The following is a 17,030-nucleotide window of genomic DNA, read 5'->3' on the forward strand; positions in this document are numbered from 1 at the left end:
TTTCTAAGCAGGGAGTCAGAAAGATAGTCAGAAGAGTACTCAACCAGCCAAGGACCACCCTAAAAGTGCTCCAGAAAGACTTGGAGGCAGCAGGTATAATTGTTACAGAGAAAACAATAGGCAATGCACTCCACCGCCATGGTCTCTATGGACGCTCAGCCCACAAGACTCCATTCCTCAAGAAAAGGCATGTTGAAGCTGGTTTAAAGTTTGCTAAACAGCAAACAGTGAAGTTTGGAGGTGGAAGCATCATGGCATGGGGTTGTTTCTCATCTCATGGTGTTGGCAAACTTCATATAATTGACAGAGCAATGAATGGAGCCATGTATGGAGAAATTCTTGATCTGAATCTGCTGCCATCCCCCAGGATGATGAAGATGAGACCTCTTTATCCTCATGCACTCTTCGCCAAAATGCACGTAGCTGCACATATCACTGAATCCATTCGATGGCGCATGCTGGGATGGTAGTTTTCAGAGATGCCCCGTTTGTTTTTTCATAAGCGTGAAGATAAAAACCCAAAAATCGAGCACGTTTCCTCATCAGCATGAGAGGAAACCTCATAAGCATGTATCATTACTTCCAGCAGTGAAGTAATTTCAGGCAGTTTAATGTTAATTCTTTTTAGGTAACATGACAGATAATACAAATGGCCTCATTTTCCGGAGCACAACACCCCCTGCAAGTTTCACAATTATTGCACCGCTTTTGACAAACTACCCTCAATAAACTTCTGGCAGAGGTGTTTTTAGCACAATGCCCCTTCAGAGGAATCACGCGCAGTCATAAGTCTGTGTTTCCAGCCTGAAAAAGACTCTTCTGTGTGGGTTCAGCGTTCACGTGTGCTCCGGCGGGCTAAATGTTCCTGGAGGCGGCAGGCTTCTGACCCAAGCGTGGCCCTTATTCTCCCTAACAGATGCAGGGAGTGCAATTACTGCTCACACAATTACTGCTCCTCACAGCGCACAGCGGGTTGTCGGGTTCACATTCTGCCGAATGCGTCTGTGGAAAAATGACTCCAGAGCTGTGCTGCAGCGAGGGAACCTCTGGGGGGGATTTGAAGGTGTTATAAAGAAAAATAACACAGAGCATGAATTAATAAACAAAGCATTGTTTACCTTTAATAAGGAAGGATTCGGTTGGTGCATTTGCATCACAGGGTTAATACTACTTCCAATCTGGCAGCGTTTTAATATGGACTCATTTCAATACACTTCAAATTCTCCTCTTGCTGTGCTCTGATGGATTCAGGGCTATTTTAAGCTTTTATGGCCCGGCTCTCAGGTGGAAAACACTCTGGAGGAACCAGGGTTTTCTCCTCATATTATTAATCAAATCAACAATGCATCCAAAGAAGCCACTGGTGCAGAATGCACTTTTTTCCACACCACAACGACACTCCGCTGACCAATTTCCCATCACTTGCTCTGACTCACTCCATTTTGAAGAAGCAGCGCAATGACTTTATTACCGCGACACCGGCAGACAGGGACTCATAAAGCTGACGGGCGTGATAACTCGTTCCCTACCTTGTCATGGCTGTGAGAGGAGGATGGAGCAGAGGTGTGATGGAGAAGGGCACGGCGCCGTCGTCACCACGCTGAGCCGGATGGGTTTTTCCCAGTGACATGCTGTCGCTCTAGATTTAGAGACAGAGGGGGAAGACCCAGACGGCGATGGGTGATGGAGTGCCCAAGATGCACACAGAGCCAATGAGTGTTGGTGTTTACGTCCCCGAAGAGCGCTGTGTTCTTTTGACGGAGGCTCAGGGTGAAAAGTGCATCGATACTTTCAGAGCTATTTTTGCAGAAACAGATTGTTGATTATGATATCTTTTGCAGAAAATCCTGTTAATTTAAGGCTTTAGGTACACCTTGCCTTTTGCCTTCAGAACTGCTTTAATCCTTGGTGCCATAGATTCAACAAGGTCCTGGAAACATTCCTCAGAGAGTTTGCTCCATATTGACATGATAGCAAGACAGCAACAATACTCAGGTGGACTTTTTTTCTTCTTCTTCTTTTCTTCTTTTTTTTTCTTTTTTTTCCTTTTTTTCTTTTTTCCCTTTTTTTAATTTTTTTTTTTTACTTTTTTACTTTTTTTCCCTTTTTTTCTTTATTTTTTCCTTTTTCTTTTTTTCCATTTTTTCATTTTTTTCATTTTTTTTCTTTTTTTTTTCTTTTTTTTTTTCCTTTTTTTTCTGTGGACTTTAAACCATGCTCAGTTGGTACTAAGGGGCCCAAAGTGAGCCAAAAAAATATCCCCCACACCATTACACCAGCAGCAGCAGCATGAACTGTTGATACAAGGCAGGATGGATCCATGCTTTCATGTTGTTGAGGCCAAATTCTGACCCTACCATCTGAATGTGGAGCAGAAATCCAGACTCATCAGACCAGGCAACGTTTTTCCAATCTTCTATTGTCCAGTTTTGGTGTTGCTGTGTGAATTGTAGCCTCAGTTTCCTGTTCTTAGCTGACAGGAGGGTCACCCGGTGTGGTCTTCTGCTGCTGTAGCCCATCTGCCTCAAGGTTGGACGTGTTGTGTGTTCAGAGATGCTCTTCTGCAGACCTCGGTTGTAACCAGTGGTTATTTGAGTTACTGTTGCCTTTCTATCAGCTCCAACCAGTCTGTCCATTCTCCTCTGACCTCTGGCATCAACAAGGCGTTATGATTGGTTGATTAGAAATTTGCATTAACAAGCAGTTGGACAGGTGCGGCCGGTGAACGTATCTCCATGATATGCTCAATTAACGCAAAGGAAATAACTCAGACTGAATAAATCTGAAAGCAGAGTTATAAACTTGATGAAAAGTATGATTTCCTGCATGCAGACTTTTGTCTTGAATAACAGAGTTAGTACATGTGGCCCCAGGAGAAGCACAAAGGAAAAGGTCTCAAACTTATAACGTTGTTCCCAACAACTCAGACTATTGATTTCAGCCCAGACGATAGTTTCCTGTTGAGATAAATATTAATAAACTTGCTCGACGTGTGGGATTTTTGGTGACTTATGGGTCAGGGTGTTGTGAATAGCAGCGCAGTTTAAGAGGTCATCAGTGGTGGGAGGCTATCATCTACTATTCACAGCTCTGTAAGTTTGCTCAGGGGTATTGTCGACCTCTGCGCTGACACAAACTTATTGCTGGTGTAAATCACACCGAGCCACACCACTCCTGCCCTCTCGCCATGAATATTTAAACAAGTATACATACATGCTGCGATGCCTGACATTGTCTGGAACATTATTGCTCGCCTGAAGTAACATCTGAATTATGCCTTTGTCTCAGGAAGTGCAACTTTGGATATTTTTCGTTTGCATGGCGTGTAAAAGCGGGCGCCTTCTGCACATTCTGGTGATATATTGGATAAGAAAAAGAACACCTGCTTCACGCGCTCGACGTCGTTTCTCCGCGAGGTTATTGGGGACACAGAGAAGTGACGGGGTGTATCCACACTAATGCATCTCCACTCACAGACAGATGACACACCTCCAGACCTATCTGTTCATTTACCTCCACAATCAAGATTCACGGCTCTATTTTCCTCCGCCCTGTTTGCCAGAGGTGCTCTGTTTTCTTCAGTGTTAAATGAATTAAATGGGCGGGCTGCCAAAAGCCAGATATAGCAGTGAGTCTGCGTCTCGGCCTCTCGGGGGATGTATGGACAGAAGTTTGGAGTGCGTTCACACGTTGCCTGCGGCTAATCCAAAGTGATGGATTTTGGATTCAGAATTCTGCATCGTGACCTCAATTTTTACAGGTCAAGCTGCGTTAATGTCATGACAATAAAATAGATTTATATATTTATACTGGTGTAAGGTTATAATTACCACAGGCAGTGCTTTTAAATGCCAGAGCAGACTTGCACTCAGGTGCACTAAAGTTTGCAGAAGAATGTCACAGTGATGAGCCGGGCGCTCGGCTAAATGATCTGCAATAAGCCTCGCGCCTGAGAATCAGAGAGCAGCCGACAGCCAAGCCCCGGATCTGCATGACTGGCTCCGTCTACGGCAGCATACGGAGGCCTGACGCCGGCCAGGTGGCTCTTACATCTGGCCCATTAGCTCTCAACCACTGCAATGACTCTCCACGCCACAGAGAGCCTGTTGGAATAATATCATCAGGACCTTTAAGTGCTGAAGGCCGCCTTGCCTATTGGCTGCTCAGAGCGGCGAGTCACGGCGTCTGCAGAGTCCGTCTCAGTGCTGATTGATAAATGCTGGATAAATGCTGGATAAATGCAAATCAATGCGTTTAAATACTTGATTAAAATGTGATGAATCCTCTCCATCTCTTAAGACCCTTACAGATCAGATCCCTGCATTTTTACCACTAGAACCATTAACTTTGGAAAAATACAATCATGGAAATATTTCTGACCCACTTTTTATTTTATTTTTCATACTATATTTGCATTTTGTTTTTCTTTTTTTTCTTTCCTACTCTTTTTTTTAATTCCTTTTTTTTCTATTCCTTTTCTTCTTATTTTATTTTTATTCTTTTTATTTTATTTTTTTCTTTCCTTTTATTTCCTTTTTTATCCTCTTAGTTTTCTTAGTTTTCTTTATTATATATATGTATATTTCTTTTTTCTTTTTCATACTATATTTGCATTTTGTGTTTTTTTTCTTTGCTTTTCCTCCTCTTGGTTTTCTTAGTTTTCTTTATTATAGATACATATATTTCTTTTTCAGATTTTATTTGCATTTTGTCCTTTTCTTTGCTTTTCCTACTCTTTCTTTTTCCTTTTCTTTTCCCTTTTTTTATTTTTATTTTATTTTTTTATTTTTTTTTTCATTTATTTTGGGGTGGTGCATGATGTGGGTTAAAAAGAAAAACTGTACAAGTCATCTCACTCTGAAATTGTATCAGGATAGACATTTCTGTTGTCTTGTATTTGCTATTATCAGAAATAAAAATATTTTCCCCACAAAAAAATTAATAAAAAATAAATGTGATGAATCATGATTGAAAAACTTAATTGTTTAACGTTTTGTTGTCTATCTCCACGCAGCCATGCTCGGCTCTGAACAAAGAATAGAGACTTTAATCGTTGTCAAACTCCTGCAGCTACACTGCAACAACTTTATAGCAGCATAAAGTCGAGGTGTTCTCCTCACTGCTGTAAAAGTTCAGTCGCATTTATCACTCAGATGCAGCAGCTGAGTATAAATAATATATGTTTTTGTCTGGGACCTCAGCCGAGATAATCTCCAGACACGTCTATCTCTCGTGAATTTTGTGTCCCTGTCAGGTCACGGTAGTTAACAGGAACAAAGCTGCCAGGTCTGCGGCCTTTACTTTCCAGTCTCCAGTGTCCTGACTCTCAGGGACAAACCCCCCAACTTTAAAAAGCATGCCTCTTGCCCTGAGCGCTGCACCCAGTGACATATTCTATCCATCAACCGCTGTGCTACAACATATGAAGCAAAAAGGTGCAGGGACGGCAAATTTTTCATGCATATGATATTTGGGGCTACAGCACATCCGCCTACGTTAACCCAGGAGAGCGGAGACGAGTGGGGGGAGGCTCTTTGAAGATGGATTACCAGATCACGTCACGAGAAAAGAGGCTGCTACGAGCAGGCAGCAATTTCACAAGGAGAGAAATATAGATGCTCATTCACTACAAAGAGTTTATTTTCATGTCAACATGAGGATGCTGCTGCGAGGAGCCACTTTTCTTTCACGTCGATAAGAAGAAAAAGGATATGTCCACCTTAAATTTCAGATCACAGATAAGTGGCTGCAGCACATGAGGTTTTCAGATTTCTTAGAGTGAAGCTACAGTTTCTTTAATTTGTCATGACTGATGCAGCCGTGCTGATGGAGCCACTTGCAATTTAGTTTTTCTGCCTGCAACTCTTTGTAAAAAACAAATAAAACGGTATTTTAAAGTGCTTTTTTGTCCTTAAATGACAACAGCTCACTGATAAAGTTGCTCCTAAATAAAGAAACGCACGTTTAATGAATGCACGGGCCTCTTTGCCAAAAACTGCATTACCCTGCTCGTAATGGTTTCCTCTTCTAAATCAAACTTAATCAAATCTGCAAACGCAGCCAGAGAGAATGGAGGCCCCGCCACAGATGAATTGTGGGATTCGCCTCGGGGGGTCTGAGGGGTTGGGATAAAGGAGGCCCAGCAGACACATGACCCCATTCACAAACCAGGGGCAAGGGCAGCCACCAGAATAAGCTCTGTGAGACAAACAGTAATTCATCACATCCAAGACCCTGGTTTTCCTCTTTCCGATTGAAGACAGCGAGCCAGAAACGGCGTGCAGATAGCTGGAGGAGCATCTGAGGAGGCGACGAGGGCACAACCTGCATGCTTCATGTGTCTGACACCAGATTTCCCTGATCAGAGGTAGAAAACTTAATGAGAGAAACTTTTCCGCATCCACTGACTAAATACTCCCAGAGATGCTTCTGTTTGGCCTGAAACTGCTTCATCAAGTGTTTTCACACTTTTATTCCCTCCCCTGGTTTGTTTTAGAGAAAGGGAGACCTCCTTGGATAATTTGGCTGCCGGTGAAAACCTCATAAAGGAAGAACACTAAAGGGTCATTTTAAGACTCTGCTTACTGCGTTTTACAGCCTGCAATGCCAGCGCCTGCTCTGCTCTGCTTTGTGTACAATGATGCAGCTTAAATAAAGTGCAGATATACCCAAGTTTTCAAGGAGGTGACCGCCTCATACACAGCTCTATAATTTAACCGAAATGTCACGCAGAAATGTAAAACACATACTTAATGTTTGAGGATTCACGCTGGGAGAATGGGATATAGAAAGAGCGTCTGCTTCCCCAGGATGGAGTGTTTGTATCCCTCATTTGGAAGAGAAAAGGTTGGTGAAATTAAAGTGAAATGCTTCACTTAAAGGTTGGTTTCCTGACCTCAGACTTAGCCTTCTATTATCCACAATCCAGCGATGCATGGGGCGAAAAAAATGTCATCGCTCAAAGCTTTACATCTCTGCAAATTTAAAAAGGGAGCAATTTGGTACAAATTGCGCAGAGATAAGTCCGAAGGTCGAAGCCGGAGAGCGGTTAAAACACATCATGGTGACAGAGGCCTTTGGTGCAGGTTTCTGCAGAATCCAACAGCTTCAGGAAGTTGTGCTTAAAGAGAGCTGCTCAGCCCACACAGTCTGCAACCAGCTCTTAATCATTAAATAAAGTCCATTACTGACAGATCACAACTTTGGCAATTAAAGATCATTAGGCTGCTTTTACTTTGACAGCTTTGCCAGTTTTATGGCGCTTTTCTGAGACGACTGTTTGAAGCACATCACAAATAAGGATAATTAATACATTTTCTCATGGAATAATAATAATAATGAGGGGATGAAAACTGCATCTCCATTAGTGGAGCTGTTAAATGCTTACTGTACAATCATCAAGGCTGAACAATCAAGATATGCAAATAAACAATGATACAACAAAGCAGGGAGATGAAGGAAATATCAAAGATTGTTTGATGTTTAAAAGACTGTAAAGAAAATGTGCAGAAATATGAGCTGATGGAGGTTAGCACAAGGGACAAAAAATGGAGGAAATGTCAACCGTGTTAGCATTAGCATAGGGGTGGGAGAAAAAATGAATATCGATGTATTGGGATTTTTTTGTTTAACAATATAAAAATCTGCATTCTTTGTCAAAAAATTGTTTTCTGTCAAATTTTAATCCTTCATTTCAGTCTTTGTTTATTAACTGGATTGTAAAAAAGTTACCACTTTTCTCCAGCAGAGGGCGAATGTTTCTGTTTGACTTACGTGATGTACATTTTATGGGAAAATATGGCTCCTGATAAAGTCTGTAGGCAGTATCATTATCATCACTTAACTTTTTTTTACATGGTCCGGTGTTACAAAAGCAAACTAAAAATCCTAAAAATCGTTACAGAATCGAATCGTAAGAATAGCATATTGTCCTAGCCCTAGTTAGCATGTGTTTTCAACCATGTTACTGTGATTTTTGAGCCACACTTCTTTTAAATTTTGTCTAAACTGTGATATAAATGATGAGAGACATTTCTAGGGAGGAAAATCTTGAAAAGAAATGTTGAATAACTATAAATTCAGTATATTATGGATTTATGTAGAAAAAATAGTCACAACTTTTGTCCATAACACTTTTGACAAAATCATGCTACAAAATGTTTCTGTTTGATTTGGAATTAAATAGGAAAAAGCACTAAAACAGTTATTCCTCTTTGTTTATCCTGCTTTAAGAGCCCCTGACAATCCCCTTACAGTCAGACCTGAGCATTGTTTAGCTCCGTGATTCTCATGCAGGACCGGAGCTGTGAATGTGTGTGCACATTTTAAATTGGACGATAAAGTCGATTTTTGAATAACCCTGGGTAACCTTGGTGTTCCCGTCCCTCCCTCCGGCTCTCTCCTTATTCATGCTTCTCAGGACTCCTCTTTTGTGTGATAACTGTGTGACTTATATTTACCTTTTAAATTTACATTTTTCCCTTTGATGGAGATTGAAAATGTGCCCCGATGGCCCCGGCTTATTAAAGTTAAACTTCAATGTGGGTCCTTTTTTAGGAGGAGGCAGAGCCAGGGTGTCTGTGAGAGAATGACGGCTATCAGGCTTTTTACGTTCGAGTTATAATTTTAAAGGAGGGCAGAGCATGAGTTAAAGCTCCGCAGGCAGAGAGGGAGACTGTGGATGTTTGATGCTGCGGGTGACGTCCAGGGAGATTTTTAACCTGACATGTTTGAAGAATAGTTCAAAGAATACGACACATTCGAGGCCATCACTGCCTTCGCCCTGTGGTTTGTCATTTTAACCAGACAGCTACTGCTTACTCAGCAAGTCAGCCCTCTCCAGCTCATTACAGCACGCTGGACCTCTACAGTTTGTCCTGTGAGTCAGTCCTGCAGCTCATCCTTTAAGGTTGGCCCATTGTTTAAGTATGTCACCTTAAAAAACACCAGAGCTGTACAAAGAATCGAACTAGCTTTTCTCTCAGGCTTATTATCTGAGTCATATTGAGCACTCAGAATCCCACACAGCATCTGTTTGATCAGCTTCTCTCGACATATCAGTCTCATCAGGCATCAAGTCAGTTTTAGACTCACCAAACTCATGCATGTTTCTTCCTCACTGAAACAGCAAAGCAAATGTCTTCAGCGTTCCTGCTTCCAGCATCATTATCTTCACCCCTGTAAAAAACAAGAACACTTTAATCTCTCGCACCTCGTGACAATTTATCTTTCATTTCAAACAAGAACAGACAAATCCACAAAGTTTTACCAGTCAGCTGGAGCCGGGTGAGGTGGGTTCCACTCGCAGCTGCAGAGGCTTTGAGGTCTGCGGTGAAATATAAACCCCAAAGAATAACCATCAGACAAGCAGCACTGACATGTTATCATCTATCTCACACAGCCTGCGGAAACATCAAACCCTGGTAATAGGGGTCTGCACAGGGCGGCTGGCTGCGTCCCACTACACCAGCAGCAGATGTTCGGGGCCAAGACTTCCCTTTTTCTCCTTTTTGAAGGTGCACGATTGGAAATGAGCTACTCAAAGTGTTATTTGTACACACCTGTCACACTGAGAGTGTTTTGCACTTGTTACTAATAGGACTTGAAATTAAAGAGTGTGAAAGGAACGGTAATAGTTATGGAGTTGTCAGACAGTGGGAAGCCACAGAATCGACATAAACATGGCTGCAAGGTGAGATGATTCAGAGAGCAGGATAAAAGCTGACAAGGAGTCTGAAGAAATTTCCACCTTTATATGAAAACAAAACAAACAAAAAAAACACAAGAAACAATGAAAACAATGAGGCAGACTGCTGGAAGGCATCAGGAGGAGTCATGATCGGTGTATGTTAAACAAATAAACTCAAAGAAACAGTGGAGGATGCAACAAACACCTGTTAAATCATGATATTTATACTTGTGTTATTGTCATTATTTTATTTCTATTTTCATTGTTGTTGTTTTTTTACTATTAATTTTTGTATTACTCCATTGTTTCAATTTTTTTCATTTTTAAACTTCAATTAGTTACCCCAGACCCTAATTTGTAATGCAAATTAGTGTATGATATATTGTGACGCAGTTACAAATAAACCGGAAGTTACGTACCGTGTTGTCAATAACTGTAGCCTATCAAAGCAAGGTGTATAATATTAAAAATAACGATGCAAAGTATAAATAAACACATTAAAAACACATTCCAATTCGTGTTTTAACTGTTGTCACACGATATAAAACAAAATATGCACTCACCCGTTGCGAACGGTTGCGAAGTTTTCACTTCCTACTACAGCCGAACGTAGTCTTCTTGTGCGCAGGTGCAGTTCGTTTCCCGCCGGAATGAGCTGTAAGACACACCGCTGATTATTTTTCGATACAAAACACGATAGTGTCGCAGTTGTGGAGTGAAAAACAATTTAAAAGGTGCACCTGTATGTTCCAAAACACAGGAAGCCCGCTAGCTTTCCTGTTTTGATCATACGTGCTGTAGCTAGCAAACACGGGAGTGCGCATGCGCGACGCTGTCTCCTAACTGGAGGCTGCAGGGATGGCTTCACATCTGAGACTGCATTTCTTGCATTGTTGACACATCAAAACAGAAAGATGGAGTGGGTTAAGAATCAAACTTTTAGAGGTTGTGATACAGAGTTCATTTTTTATTTATATGCACTTAATGAAAATTATTATGCTCCCATGAATTACATGACAAACATCACAGTCACTCTGCATGTGAACTGAGCTCTGCAAAAGCTTCAAGAAACATAGTTCAGCAACAACAAGAATGCAGCTTCTTTGAGTTAAAGCTTCAAATAACAAAGACCTCTTTAAATGTCATGCAATTTCCTGTGATGTAGTGTCAGAGTCAGACGCCCCCAAAAACAGCAGCATGGAGCCTGTAAATCTCCCTCCCAGCAGAACGTATCTAATCAAGTTTGTTCTGTCTGCTTGTTTCTGTATTGTTTTTTTTCCTTTTTGCCAAAACAGCAGAGCAGCAGGGTGTCATGGTGATTAAGGAGACCGCCCTTCAACTGGAGGATGCTGCGTTCAGGGACCCCGTGTTGGCAAGCATCTGTTTTCACCACCGTCCACACAAACTTCTGAGGGATTCATATATAGATAAACACTGGGGTGTAAATTTGTTATATCCCTGCTGTGTTTTGGTGCACATAAAACCACAGAAAGAGACATTTCTGGCGACAATTCTGCTTCAAATTAATTTGTCTTTCCCCTCAGCAGCTTTCTAAATTAGTGTCTAGCTTGTTTGGAAACTCAGTCGAGGGAGAGTAGCAAAAAGTTACCAAAATATGGCACTTGATAGCTTAATTGGGCTAACTTAAACATATTGCAACAACTCAGAATAAACTGAATAACAGTCTCTGCAGTAATGGCGGCCAAAAGGATGCTCCTTCACTGTCAGAATTATAAGGAATCAGGCTGATCGGACTGGAGGAAGGAAGCAATGGTGGCTTGTTAATTCATAATCATGGTGAATTAATGATTGAGTGCGACTGCAAGGCGCGGGGCATATGGAAAGGAGAGGGCTGCAGATGCTCCCCAGCGCCTGGGGGGGCTTCGAGGAATGGGAGCAACTCGGTGCCTTGTCACACACACATAAACACACGAACACGCCTGTGCGAATGCCCATAAGCATTAACACACACAGAGAGACTGTGCCAACATGGAAAACATAGAAAGCAAATCTTTTAAGATGTACTGAGCGTTCAGATCATCAGCTGAGTCTCTGAGGTTTGGATGCTGGCAGCTGGAGGGAGCTTAAACAACACACAACATATCCTCACCCCTCTTGAAAAACTTAAAGACAATCTTGTCCTTAACCTTTCCTTCCTTTGTCGAAAAATTCTTGAAGCCCAAAAAGAAATCAGATCCCTGAGTAGATCTTTCTGATTTACCTGAAGTGCTTTCAAGTTGAGCCACTCAGCGATTCACTCTGTATCTCTAAACAGGATTGCAGAGTGGTAAACAGACGCCACAAGTACAGGCTCCCGATTGAAATGAAAACTGCCTCCTCTGAGAATCCCCCTCCCCTTCTAGACGCCTGCAAGCGAAAGCAGAAGGGTTTCTTTCTCTTTGACCGAAAGGATTATCTGGACATGCCACAAAGAAATCTCTGTGGATTCATTTCTGGGTCTGAGAATATTGCACATCCTATCTTCTGACATATAATACAGCCAAGGGGTGCTGGAATAAGTGTCCAGGCTGCGAGCAACATCTAACTGTGTGCTATCAACATGTACAGCCGGCGTAAAGACGGGAAAGGGGACCTTTATCCCCTCAGAAAAAACTGGGGTTGGATGCTTTGCAGTATTTTTCTGTAAATAAAAGGTGGCCTGAAGAAAAGCAGTTCCTGTCTATTTCTAATTTATTGGTGGATACTGTACACAGCCTCTGCAACACCAAACAAAAGACAGAAGCATTAAACAGCTAGCAAACATAATAAAGCATTTAGCAGCTAAAGATCCAGATACTTCCCTGAGGAGTTGGCTTAATTAGATAATTAGATGTACAATCTCAAGGTCAGATGAAACTTGACTTTTAATTAACGATGAGACGTCTACATATATGCTGGATGTATGAAGCATCCAGAGTCAGGGTGCACACTGTCTGCACAGCTTGACCCCTGCTGACCCCTGCAGAAAAAGAAAGTTTAGAGCTTTAAATTAACATTTCTGTTAATATTTGAGGTCTACATGCTTGTCTGTTAACCCAACACGATAACTCTCAGCCTGATTCTTCACTTTAAGAAACCATCTTTTGACTCCAGTCCCCAGCCCGCTGTGGTCCGTGGGAAAATGTGTCTGAAAGTCGACTGAACTGATTAGGAAAGAGGACTGAAAGCGGGAGTAGAGGGCAGAGATTTGTGAATGACTCAATCTGTCTGATTGAACTCGGGGTAAGCTTCATTTGGCTGCTATTGAGACAGAATAATAGCGACTCGACAGCGTGAATTCCTGCTCAAACGTGTTGTCGGAGCTCAGGGGCGTTTAGGGCTAATTCAGTTTTGGTGACACATGCTTATGACTCCTCTAAACCTAAATTTCTCCTTGCTTGGATAAACTGTTTGAGACACAGATGCAGCAAAATTACCACTTATGTGATCCACTTATTGAGAGCGCGGTGGTACTTTAAGAGCCATTATGTACACAGAGAAGCAGGAGCATGTTTTCAGCACAGGAAGGAGGTCCAAAATGATCCTTTAGAAGAATTAAAGAGCAGAATAAACCATATTGTGTTCCTCTTTGAAAATAAATGCCAAACTCCAGCTCTTATGTCTCTTTTAACCTGATTCAGTTAGTTTTCTTATTAGCTTTCTTATTACTACCAATGTTAAGCTCCAAATTCAGTGTTTCATGTTTTGTAAATACCAAGCAAGAGGAAGGATGAAGGAAAACATGAATATTGACGTGCAATTTCTGTAGCCCCCGCTGCTGCTTTTATTATTTCTTCTCCCTTTTGCTTATCTTTGGGGAGGTAATAACGCTTTAAGGTCACTCCATCCCATGCAGCAACAATCGGTGGCTCAATAACTCATGTTATATTACAGAAAGGCACCGGCATAGCTTTAAATTGCACCATTATTCAAAAGCCAGCGCCGTACAGCTTGGACTTAGCTCGGAAATCCAAGACAGGCTGTGGGAATAACAGAGTGCTCAGTCAATCTGGAAGGTATTTGTATTTGGATTCATTCTCAGATCCTTGTGTTTGACTGCAGGGATTTTATTACGACACATTTTACAGCAGTACCTGATTTTAGCTTTGGTGCACAGTGAAAGTAAAGGGAGTGAAATATATAAAAACAAACAGAAAACTGCCTCTGATGCCAGAGTCAGCTCACTCACGAGTGTGATTCTTGGCCTAAGCCGGAGCAGGTTCATCCCCTAATTTGGCCGAAAGGTTAGCCAATGGATGATGTGCATCCATGGGTGAAAAGCTGTTCTTGAAAAGCAGCCCGTGGTGGCAGATCATTATTACACACAGCACAGATCCAGAGATCCAGAGTCAGGACCATCAGCCCTTTGATTGAATAAACTGAGTTGTTGTTACGGCGACAGTAGCAGGAATGGGTCTCCATTTCCTCGCAGCTGATTGATGCCACTCATCTCAGGTCATTATTACAGAAGAGTGTGCTGGCTCTTCCTCTGTGGAAATGGGAGATATCAAAACACACTTAAGTGCTCCTTCAGAGAGGTAGAAACCCCACAAGAGGCATGAGACCAAAGCTGCACCTCAGCGGTTGTTTGGCTTGTTCTCTCACTACTATCCCTGCTCGCCTCTGAACACAGATGGAGATTCATCTGTTGTCTGTTCCCTCTTGACTCGTTTTCCTTTTCTATTCCCATCTTCTCGTGCTCCCTCCCCTCCCCAACCAGCCCCCTCCTCTTTCTCCAGGAGCCTGTCTGCCAGCAGAAGCCCTGTACCTCACTGTGCGCTTATCAGACAGTTTATCCTTTTCCTGTGGGCGCTGTCCTCCATCTGTGGCTGTGACAGCCAATCGCCACGCCGAGGGTCCATTCCAAGCCGTGATTTAGACGCCCGGCCTTGCCAGCGCTGCTCCATCAAGCCCCCCCTGTTCACTCCCTCATGTGAATTTTTCACACAGGAGGTGCTCGATCCTTTCCTCATGCAGGAAACTTCAACCTGAGCATGAAAACAAGCCTCACCACAGTCATGATACATGTGCAGAAAACATCCCTGCACTGAGCAGAGCAGTGAATACATTATAATAAATTCAAAGTAGAGGGATGACATGAAAAGACTAATGAATAGGCCTCGTGTTTGCATTCCCTACTGCTTCAGCTCGCTCCCTTAATAGCAGTGCTTCAGTCGTATCGCTCAGGCACTCACAAACATCCTCAAGAGGTGGCTTCGTTAATATTTTACTCGGTGGAGATAGTAAATAACAAGCCAGGCACTTCCAGACAACAAGAGCAAACAGAACAGAAAGAGAGAGGAAGAGGACGGCTGTCTCCAGGGTGTCAGCCACAATCACTTGCTTATTTTTAACTTGTCAAGTTGCCTTTGTCTGTTTTATCACCAGTGGAGCTCTGAATGCGCCAAAAGGCTAAGGCGGCTTGACAGCACAAGTATGGCTAATTCAGATTTGGATGGAGCAGCAAAAGGAGATTTGAGGAGAAGTGTCTGCCGTGCATCAGCTCTTTATTTCTGTATCTTTACAAAGGAAGTAAACCCAGGCTTCAGAAGCTGTTTGTTCAGTGAGGAATCAGGTGGAAAAGGTAGAAGAATCTGAAGCGCCGTCTCTCTTTGACAAACAAATGCAGAAAATAATAGAGTAAGAAGAAGAAGACGCGCGCCAAGGTTACCTCCCATCCCTGCACAGCAGGTGAGCTAGAGATAAACATTTGTGCAAAGTCGGCCGGGTCTAGTCAAGCGGCTGCTGCTCCTGGTTCATTTGCAGTTGCCAGCGATGTGTTAAATGGCCATCTGTGATGGGGTGAGAGCCCCTGTAATGACTTCCTGTCTGGGAAGGAAGAGTGGCGTGCAGGGAGGGCTGAGGCACACGGTCCTTTCAGAGACATGAAGGGTGCAGTCAGGGAGCAGGAAAACAGACTCCGAGATGACTCTGTATTATGAGGAAATGCTGAGTCAGCATTCCAACATCCGGCACGAGGGTTTACATTAAAGGTTAGTTGTGGATTATGTTCAGACTGGATGTTCAGATTAGTACAGGATTAGTTTTTTTTTAAACCGACATCCAGCTGAGGTCTGGATCAGGTTCAATCTGAACATCTGGGTAAAGTCTGGTTTGAGTTTGAACCAGACTTTCAGATTAAATCCAGATTACATTTAGAATCTGACGTTCAAATTAGGTCTGGATTACCTTTGAAATGAACATTCGGATAAGGTTCTCACCAGATGTGCAGATAAGGTCCAGATTTGAATCGGATTAATCAAATAAACTATAGATTAGGGTTTGAACTGGACATTTGGATTAGGTCTAGATTAGGTTTGGACTGGACATTCAGATTGAGTCCAGATTAGTTTCAACCAGGATGTCAAGATTAGGTATAGATTGTGTTTGGAGATGGACTTCCAGATTAGATTTGAACCAGACATTCAGATTGGGTCCCAATTAGATCCAGATTAGGTTTGAACCGGACATTCAGATTAGGTCCCAATTAGATCCAGATTAGGTTTGAACCAGACATTCAGATTAGGTCCCATTAGATCCAGATTAGGTCTGGACTGGTTGATCGTATCACATCTAGATTAGGTTTAAACCAAACATCTGAATTAGGTCTAGTTTAGGTTTGAAATGGATGCTTGGATTAGGTCTGGATTAGGTTGGGACCAGACATTCGGATCAGGTTCTGAGCCTGATGTCTAGATATCACAAGTGTCTGGATCACGTCCAGATCATGTCAGAACCAGAAGTCTGGATGAAACTGGAACTAGATGCATAGATGACCTGTGTGTGTGTGAATGGCGTACTCCAGGACTGATTGTGTCACACTGCGGCGTTGAAACACCCGACGTGGTCACAGTGAAGACCCTATCTAAATTTAGATCATGAGTCACACGCTGATGGGCGTGGAGGATCTGGAGTGAAAGCCACAGAACCTGAGCACAGAAGTGCTGATGGTGCTGAAAGTAGAAAACTGTCAGGCTGTAAAATTACACGGCGAGCCAGCCGGGGTGAAAGGATGATTACGGGCAATTATGCAGCGGCAAATGCCCTCTGAGGGGAGACCTTGGACTGGACACACTCACACACACACACAGCAGAACATCTGAGCATCTGGTGTGTTTGTTCATGACAACTGCAAAAACTCACACACTCTATAATCACTGCAAAGTTGTTTGTGGGAGGAGAGCGTTGTGTTATGTAGCATTAAAAGCTTTTTCTCTCAGATAATCACTTCCAGGTGCTGACGGTGGTGTTTGATGAGCATGAACTCAAACTTTTTTGATCAACATGTTAACCCTGCACTTCCTGCATTCACAGATAGTTCACGCTCCTCTCAGGCTAATGTTTCCACGCTGATGGTTTGGTT

The sequence above is a fragment of the Halichoeres trimaculatus genome, unplaced genomic scaffold, assembly GCF_033239565.1.
Source record: "Halichoeres trimaculatus isolate MK-OKI-2021-1 unplaced genomic scaffold, fHalTri1.1 fHalTri1_scaffold_24, whole genome shotgun sequence".
NCBI classification, from domain to species: domain Eukaryota; kingdom Metazoa; phylum Chordata; class Actinopteri; order Labriformes; family Labridae; genus Halichoeres; species Halichoeres trimaculatus.